Raw genomic sequence first — 8,139 nt, 5'->3', positions numbered from 1 at the left:
TATACTCCCTACTTGTAACCAATAAAAACATAATTAACTATCTGAAAAACCTCTTTTTTATTATTATTTTAAGTTTATAAGCAAAAAATGCAAGCTAGTAAGTACGTTTAAAAAATGTTTTGTTTTAGAATTTCAATAGTAGAAACTTGTACATTGCTTCGTCATAGTTTTTAAGTATGCAAGTAGAAACTTGTTTAAAGTGAGCAATTAGAAACTTGCACATTGCATCCTTATAGTTTTTAAGTGCGCAAGTAGAAACCTGCACATTGCTTCCTGTATGAGAAAGCCAAATTAATAAATATCTACTAATAATTATGCATAAAAAAACAGGCTTCAGGCTCAATTACAGGTTTCTACTTGCACACTTCAAAACTATGAGAAAGCAATGTGCAAGTTTTTTATTATTGTTTAACTAATATAAAAAATGTACTATTATTTTAACGTATTAAACAAAATGATATATGCAATATTAGAATATAGGAATTAAAGGGAAATAGGTGTTAAATAATTTAATAAATAAACACAAAATTTTGTGTAATGAAACATTATTTTATTAGGCAGAAATCTCTTCAAATACCATCATTTATTGCAAGGGTAAGGAAAACTGCCAAAAACCTTACCAGTATCTGTATAACAAAAATATTACACATTTTAAAAATCAAAAATATCTTTAAAAAATTAAACAAAAATTAATATAATTTAGTGAAATAAAAGAAATAAATATATTCTGTTATCACAAATTGTATTACTAACCTAATACTCTAATAATCTAGTATCACATTCATAATACATATATTTTGTCATTTAATAAATATCACATGCTGTAATCCAGAAAATCGTGAAAACTTAAAAATTGAAACAAACTAAAACAAAATCACATTTCTATTAAGAAAAAATAAAATTAACGAATGTTATGTCCATCAGGAACATTTCCGACGCACGTTGTGTATGCGTGCGTGATGAGATAAAACTAAAAAAAGTTAAACATTTATTAAAACATATTATTAAAACAATATATCACATATCGTTTTCTAGCATGCACCGACCAGACATCAGCACAATGCGATTTATAAAAAAAAATTCAATAAAAATATAATTAAATAAAAAAATTATTGTTATGAACTACCGGATGCATTTAAATTTTTCCATGAATATAATTTAAGGTGTTCGGATTCTACTTCAAAAGTAGTACAATTAATGCCTTTAGCCTGGAAACTAGATCGAATATTACAAATGGCAGAAATAGTATTATTTGCTCGGCGGCGGTGTGGTCTAGTGGTAGAGCGCCAGACTCGTAATCTGAGGAACCAGGTTCGAGTCCACTAGAGCCATGAATCATGGAAAAGTTTTTTTCCAAAAAAACCGCGCCCCTCCGTGCAAGATGTGGAGAAAACTGGGCTCCGTCTTTCGGAAGAGACGTTAAACTGTTGGTTCAAAGGAGGAAACAGTAAGGTAGTGGATGAATTGGAGGTTAGGGTTGGGTACGTCCCTTCAAAACGCCCTTTAAGGCTCCTTGGGGTATATAAAGTAAAATTCTTTATCCTTTTATCCTTTAGTATTATTTGCTAATCGATTTCTTTTCTTAGTTTTTACATCTGTAACTATGGAAAAAACGCGTTCGGCTTCGGCATTTGAATGAGGAAAAGAAAGAACTAAATGAACTAATAATTCTAAATTTGGAAACATTTTTCCCCTGCTAATATCTTCAAATTCAAATATTTGTTTCCACATATCGCTAATTTCTAAAAGTTCCAACTGAGCTTTCTGAACATCATTATAAATAGAAGGTAGATTTTTCCATTCAAAATTTAATTTTTCAATATCAATACATCCTATACGCGTTGCAAGTAAAGTCAAATCTATAATTTTTGTTCTAGCTTCATAGTAAAGTGCAATTTTTGGCTGTAAAAACATTAATTGTTCAAAAATAACATTATATGGTAAACGTTTCAACATTTCGCGAAGTGAAGTTTCATAAAAATTTAAACAATCTCTTTTAATTCCTTGCGCGCATTCTAAAGGTAATGTCTGTAAAAGGCTTTCGCATTCAGGTCCTACATATATATCATTGACATCTTTTATGTGATTATCTAAAATAATATTATTTACATCTTTTAACGCCTGTGGTACAAGAAAATTTTTACCGATATCAATAATTAGTTGTCGACTACTTTCAAATATTTTATGAATTAAAATGTCGCGAGATTGGAAAAAGGCATTAAAATTATTAAAAAAATTTAATACGTATTTTAAAAATAATAAATATGCTTAATCGTATAATCATTTAATTGTTGCAAAATTGTTTCAGCGGATTTTAATTTATCTTCTACTATTGCCAAAAGAAAATAATTTTTTAAAGCTTCCCAATTGTTAAGTAACCGGACTACACAATGATATAAAGCTAACCATCTTGTATTTGATAATTTTAAAATTTTGCTTCTTTCTCCATTAAAAAATTCCTGAAATTCACCCAAAATTGCACATCTCTTTGCACTACCCGAGACATACGAAGCAACGGCTCGAATTAAAGTTTCATATGATTGCGGTAATTTATGGCAAGCTTTACTAGCTATAATCGCGGATGAGTGACATATACAATTTAATGTTACTAAGCCCGGAATTTCTAATTTTAAACGCGACATAAAAGAGTTATTGCATCCTACCATTACAGATGCATTGTCATTTGCCATTCCAATAACATTCTTTAAAGGAATTTGTTTTTGTTTAAGAAGATTTTTAAAAATTTTGAAAAGCTTTGCAGCAGAACAATCTCTAGCGTCTAAAGGAACTAAATCTAATAATTGTGTCATCACTTTTTTAGTTTTTGGTGAAACATATCGGACAAGAACACACATGATTTTAGTATCTGTAATATCAGTACTTTCATCTATTAAAATAGAAAATTTTGACGTTTGTAAATTACTAATAGTTTCTTCAACTTCGCGTTTCGCTATTACTTGTGTAATAATGTTTTTACATTTATGTCGTTTGAGTGAAAGATCTGATGCAATTTTGGAATCTATAAACATATCTTTCATTACGGGAATTAAATGATCCGCGATTTGAATAGGAACATTATGTTCAGCAAGAAAGGCATTGAATTTTATTTCCGCGCGTTTCACTTTATCTTTATGAGAAAGAGAATTTGTACTATTTTCTACTGTTTCTTGACGTAAATTTTGATAAGATGCTTTTTTAATATGTGAGGCTGACTGCGAATGTAGAATTAAATGTGTTTTAATGCATACGATAGCTTTATTACACAATGAACATAATGCTTTATCTTTTATAATAGGATGGGGAGCTAACCATCCTTTAAAGATCGCTTCATCTAACCATGATGTCTGGAATTTCCGAACTCTACTTTTTTTGATAGCTCCTTTATCCATGTTTAAAATATATATATACATATATATATGTAATTATTACAATATACTTACCTATACACCTATAACCTAGCTATTGCCCCTGTCGGCCGCATTCCGTCGATTCCCGCCTAAATTAACGGTTAGACGTGCATATATCTACGCGCCACGCTGTGTATGTACGTTACTGGACTCCCCACTTTTTCATCGGCGGGCGACGTCGGCGACGATCGCGCGAGCTAAGTGAGAGCGACAAGGAGGGAGTAATATTCTCCCTCTCGCTCGGCACTGCCGAGCGCTGCCGACACACCGATAGACTGAGCGTTGCTCTGTGTGCGTAGTGGAGGGGGAAATTCGCTGCGTCCAGCCTATCCAACTTTCCATCACTGCTCACACTTCTCGTACCGGGCGCGGAAATTTACGTATCAGGAGGCCGACACGCCCCAGAACGACCGTACGCGTGGAAAGCCCGCACGACGAAGATCACAAAATAGGCGAAAACTAACTCTAACGGGAACGCAGATATCTTACACACAAATCGATAGACGCGATAATCACAAGTCGACACGCAAAATGATTCAAGCATCGGAATAGGCTTATCTTATAGATTTTTCACCGCTGAACACGAATCTGGTCTCAAAAATTGCCCATCACGTCGAGATTTTGAGAAAAACGGTCTTAAAGACTCAAAAAAACCTGTTTTTGCCCGTTTTTGATGACATGTAGAAAGTGAAGCTGAGGTGCTAGAAGTCTCTAACTAGGCTTAAGTTGAAGCTTGAACCTTCAGCTAAAAGGATCAAATCGAAAAGACCCTGAATCAATCATAAATTTTCATGTAGCATAACTTTTTCATGTGCGCGCGCACTCTACTTGCACTTACATAGCCGTACTTACTTGTAAATTTTAATTTTGCTATTTACTGTTTTTGTGGTCGTTGATTACGAATCTAAGGTCAAAATTTAAAAATTCAAAATGGCGGATTCAAAATGGCGGACATAAAATTTTAAATATTGACGGATTTGATTGAAACTTGGTATCAGGAAATTTTTGAGGTCGTTGGTTACGAATCTAGAGTCATAATTTAATCATTTAAAATGGAAGACGTAAATTTAAACAAACAATAGATTTGCTTAAAATTTGGAGTCTGGGTGTGCTTGAAGTCGCCGATTACGCATCGGAAGTCAAATTTGGAAAAATAAAGATTACTGCCTGGGGTTCGGCTTGCGCGGCGAGAGGGTTTGGCGGCGCATCATCGGTATATTTTGGCGTGATTAAGATTCAACATCGACCTTTATATCTAGGGCAGCTCGGCAGGGTCCCTACAGCATTCTTAAGTTCGCTCGTGGCGGACAGTATGGTATTTACTTTTTTTTTGTATGAAATTACAAGTTTTTCGACATTTAACCTTTAATTGACTCTTCTAATTTACAATGCCTAGAAATTGCAAAACAGATCCAAATTCGTTTTGTTACATTTGTAGACAGTTTATGACAAAAAAGCAGAGACGCACATTGACGCCTGCTGTAAAACAAATATATGATTACTATTTTGGAATCAAAGTAACAAATTTAGATAAAAGTTGAACTCCAAACTTTTGCTGTAATCATTGCACATCAGCTTTATTTTTATGGAGCCGGGGACAGCGTCCTTCCATGCCTTTTGGTATTCCAATGTTATGGAAAAAACCAACAGATCATTTAACCAATTGTTACTTTTGTGCAATAAATACTTATGGGTTTTCTGGGAAAAATAAATGTAACATCAAATATCCAAATGTATCTTCTGTTACTTACCCACAAAATCACAACGAATTGTTACTAGTACCAAAACCACCGAAATTTCCTCAAAAAGACAATTTATTTACAGGTGAATTTAATGATTCACAATTGCAATCAACGAATTCTAATTTCAATAATGACCGTGAGGAGCCAGATGTCATGCTCGATTTTCAGTATTCTGAAGCCACATCTAATAAACCACACCTTATAAATCAGAAAGAACTGAATGATCTATTTAGAGACCTGAATTTATCGAAACTTCAGAGTGAGTTACTTGGTTCACGGCTGAAAGAATGGAAGTTACTTGAACACGGAACTTTGATAACTTCCGTTAAAAAGCGTCAGAGAAATTTGGAATCATATTTCTCAATGAGTGGTGAACTTGTTTATTGTAATGATGTTGACGGTCTTATGATGAAATTAGGAAGAGATCATAAGCCACGTGAATGGCGCTTATTCGTAGATGCATCGAAAGCCAGTTTAAAAGTAGTTTTTCTTTTTAACGGAAATCTCTATCTATCTGTCCCTGTTGCTCACGCTGCTACAATGAAAGAAACGTATGAAAATATAAAATTGCTTTTAGGTTACATTAGCTACTCAAAGTACAAATGGAAAATTTGTGCAGATTTAAAAGTTGTAGCCCTTATACTTGGCCTACAAACAGGCTACACAAAGTATTGCTGTTTCCTTTGCGAATGGGACAGTAGAGCGAGAGATAAGCATTACAAAGTAAAAACGTGGCCTAAGAGAAAAACTTTAAGTCCCGGACCTAAAAATGTCTCCAATGAACCACTTGTCGACCCAAATGACATCATCATACCTCCACTTCATGTCAAACTTGGTCTCATGAAAAATTATGTAAAAGCAATGGATAAAACAGGTAATGGTTTTCTATATTTAAAAGAAAAATTTACATACATTAGTGATGCCAAATTAAAGGAGGGAATTTTTGTTGGACCGGAAATTCGACAAGTGATAAAAGAGGAACAGTTTCAGAAAAAGCTCACTACTAAGGAGAAAGCAGCGTGGATTTCATTTAAAGAGGTTAATGCTAATTTTCTGGGCAACAAACGAGCTACAAATTACAAGACGTTAGTTGCGAAAATGTTGGAAAATTATGAATGTATGGGTTGCAACATGTCGTTAAAGATACACTTTCTTGACTCACATTTGGATTTCTTCCCCGAAAATTGCGGTGACGTTAGCGATGAGCATGGTGAGAGATTCCATCAAGATATAGAAACTATGGAAAAACGATATCAAGGAAAATGAAATCCCTCCATGCTTACCGATTACTGCTGGGGTTTACTGAAAGAGAGTGATTACAATTACTCTAGAAAGTCACATAGAAAAAGCTTTGAAAGTCCATCGAATAAACAAGTCCTGGAACATAAAAATACCTGAAGTAAAATTCGTGATCTTCTCTATGTTATTTACACACACACACACACACACGCACACGCACACGCACACGCACACGCACACGCACACGCACGCGCACACGCGCACACGCGCACACGCGCACACGCGCACACGCGCACACACGCACACACGCACGCACGCACGCACGCACGCACGCACGCACACAAAAGAGAGGGTTTGGAGTCGCTAAATACCGTGGAAGTGACGAACCATGGGGCCTGATCTCTGCTGTGACACGCACGCACGCACGCACTCACGCGCCTTCGTTTCTTTCTTTCCCTTTTTATTATATTTATTAACATGTCGACGTGTTGTTTTTGTCGAAAATGTCCTTTTTTTTAGTTTAAATTGAATGCTTTTTTTACATTTTTGGATAAATCTTGGAATTAGTATTTTTTTCTCATTGTTAAGTTCAGTATTTTTTTTTAATTTTAAATAAGTTTGCTGCTGTGGCATTACTGTAACGCGCATATCCAAAACGAGCTATGCCAGCTGCTGACCAAAGAGCGTAAAATGGTAATAAATAATCAAAAATATACTTTAATAACTCTTCTGAATAAAATGAATTAGGTTTCGTTGAAGGATTATTTTTCTTTAGAATTGTTTCTTTTGTCAATAAATGCTCGATAATATAAAGATGAGTATAGTTTTTGATTGGTGTCAATATGAATGAAATCGTCAGATGATTCTCCTTTCTCATCTTCAACATTAAACATGTTCTCATCGGTTTTGTCAAATATAATCCGGGAGTCAGGGCTATTAAAAAATGAGAATATTGAAGTTCACGGCGCAAAGCTGGAATTTTTTTAAATCGATTCTTATGATATCCCGTAACAAGCGTGTAAAGTCTCTAGAATCAACTCGGCCCGCTTCGCTTTTTTTTATTGCAAAATATATTTAAAAACGCGTTTCTGTATAGTTTTCTTTAAATAACTCCTTCTGTGTTGGTCAAACGACAAAACTTGAAGAGAGGAAAATTGTTCGGAAGGAAATTTCCTATAAGAATAAGCTTTAAAAAAAATTTAAAAAATTTTTTTAATTGCAAAATTGCAAAAAATACGCGAAAAAAGGGCCATTTTTACAGGTTCCCGAAAACTGGGTTAAAAATTATCATATTTAAGCGGACATTCACTCAATGATACCTTTCAGTATGCTGAACAAGTGTGCACAAGGCTCGCCTCCAATTTTTATATGGCTGCCTATTAACAAATTATTTATGCAAATCGGACGCTTGGCTCTTACGTCTGAACGGGTGAACTTATTTTGATGCACTTTATCGGAAATAAAAGGTAACGATGTCTACTTTATGAATTTAAAATAAAAAAAATTTTTTTTTCTAAAATTTGACTATTATTTTAAACAATTTAAATTTCGCATATTAAATATCGGCGTTATTTATTGGCGTACAGTAATGCAAATAGCACCATTGGTTTGCGCTTAAAAAATTATGAATTTCAAAAAAAAAAAAACGTCCCGATACGACCAATAGAAGCCGAGATAATTGACTTTTACATAATTAATGATTATAGCTAAATTATTTCATATTTTTACTTGAAATTTGGTGTGAAGGTACT

General features: G+C 34.0%; 1 pseudogene; it reads left to right on the top strand.

Moving 5' to 3' along the window:
* The window catches only part of LOC139823615 (DNA polymerase delta catalytic subunit-like), a 21,434-nt pseudogene extending 15,019 nt beyond the window's left edge, over window positions 1-6,415 (top strand).
* The last annotated feature ends 1,724 nt before the right edge of the window (window positions 6,416-8,139 follow it).

The sequence above is a fragment of the Temnothorax longispinosus genome, unplaced genomic scaffold (assembly GCF_030848805.1).
Source record: "Temnothorax longispinosus isolate EJ_2023e unplaced genomic scaffold, Tlon_JGU_v1 HiC_scaffold_14, whole genome shotgun sequence".
Classification (NCBI taxonomy): domain Eukaryota; kingdom Metazoa; phylum Arthropoda; class Insecta; order Hymenoptera; family Formicidae; genus Temnothorax; species Temnothorax longispinosus.
Note: the sequence above shows the minus strand (reverse complement) of the source record. Positions and strands in the feature narration are given on the sequence as shown.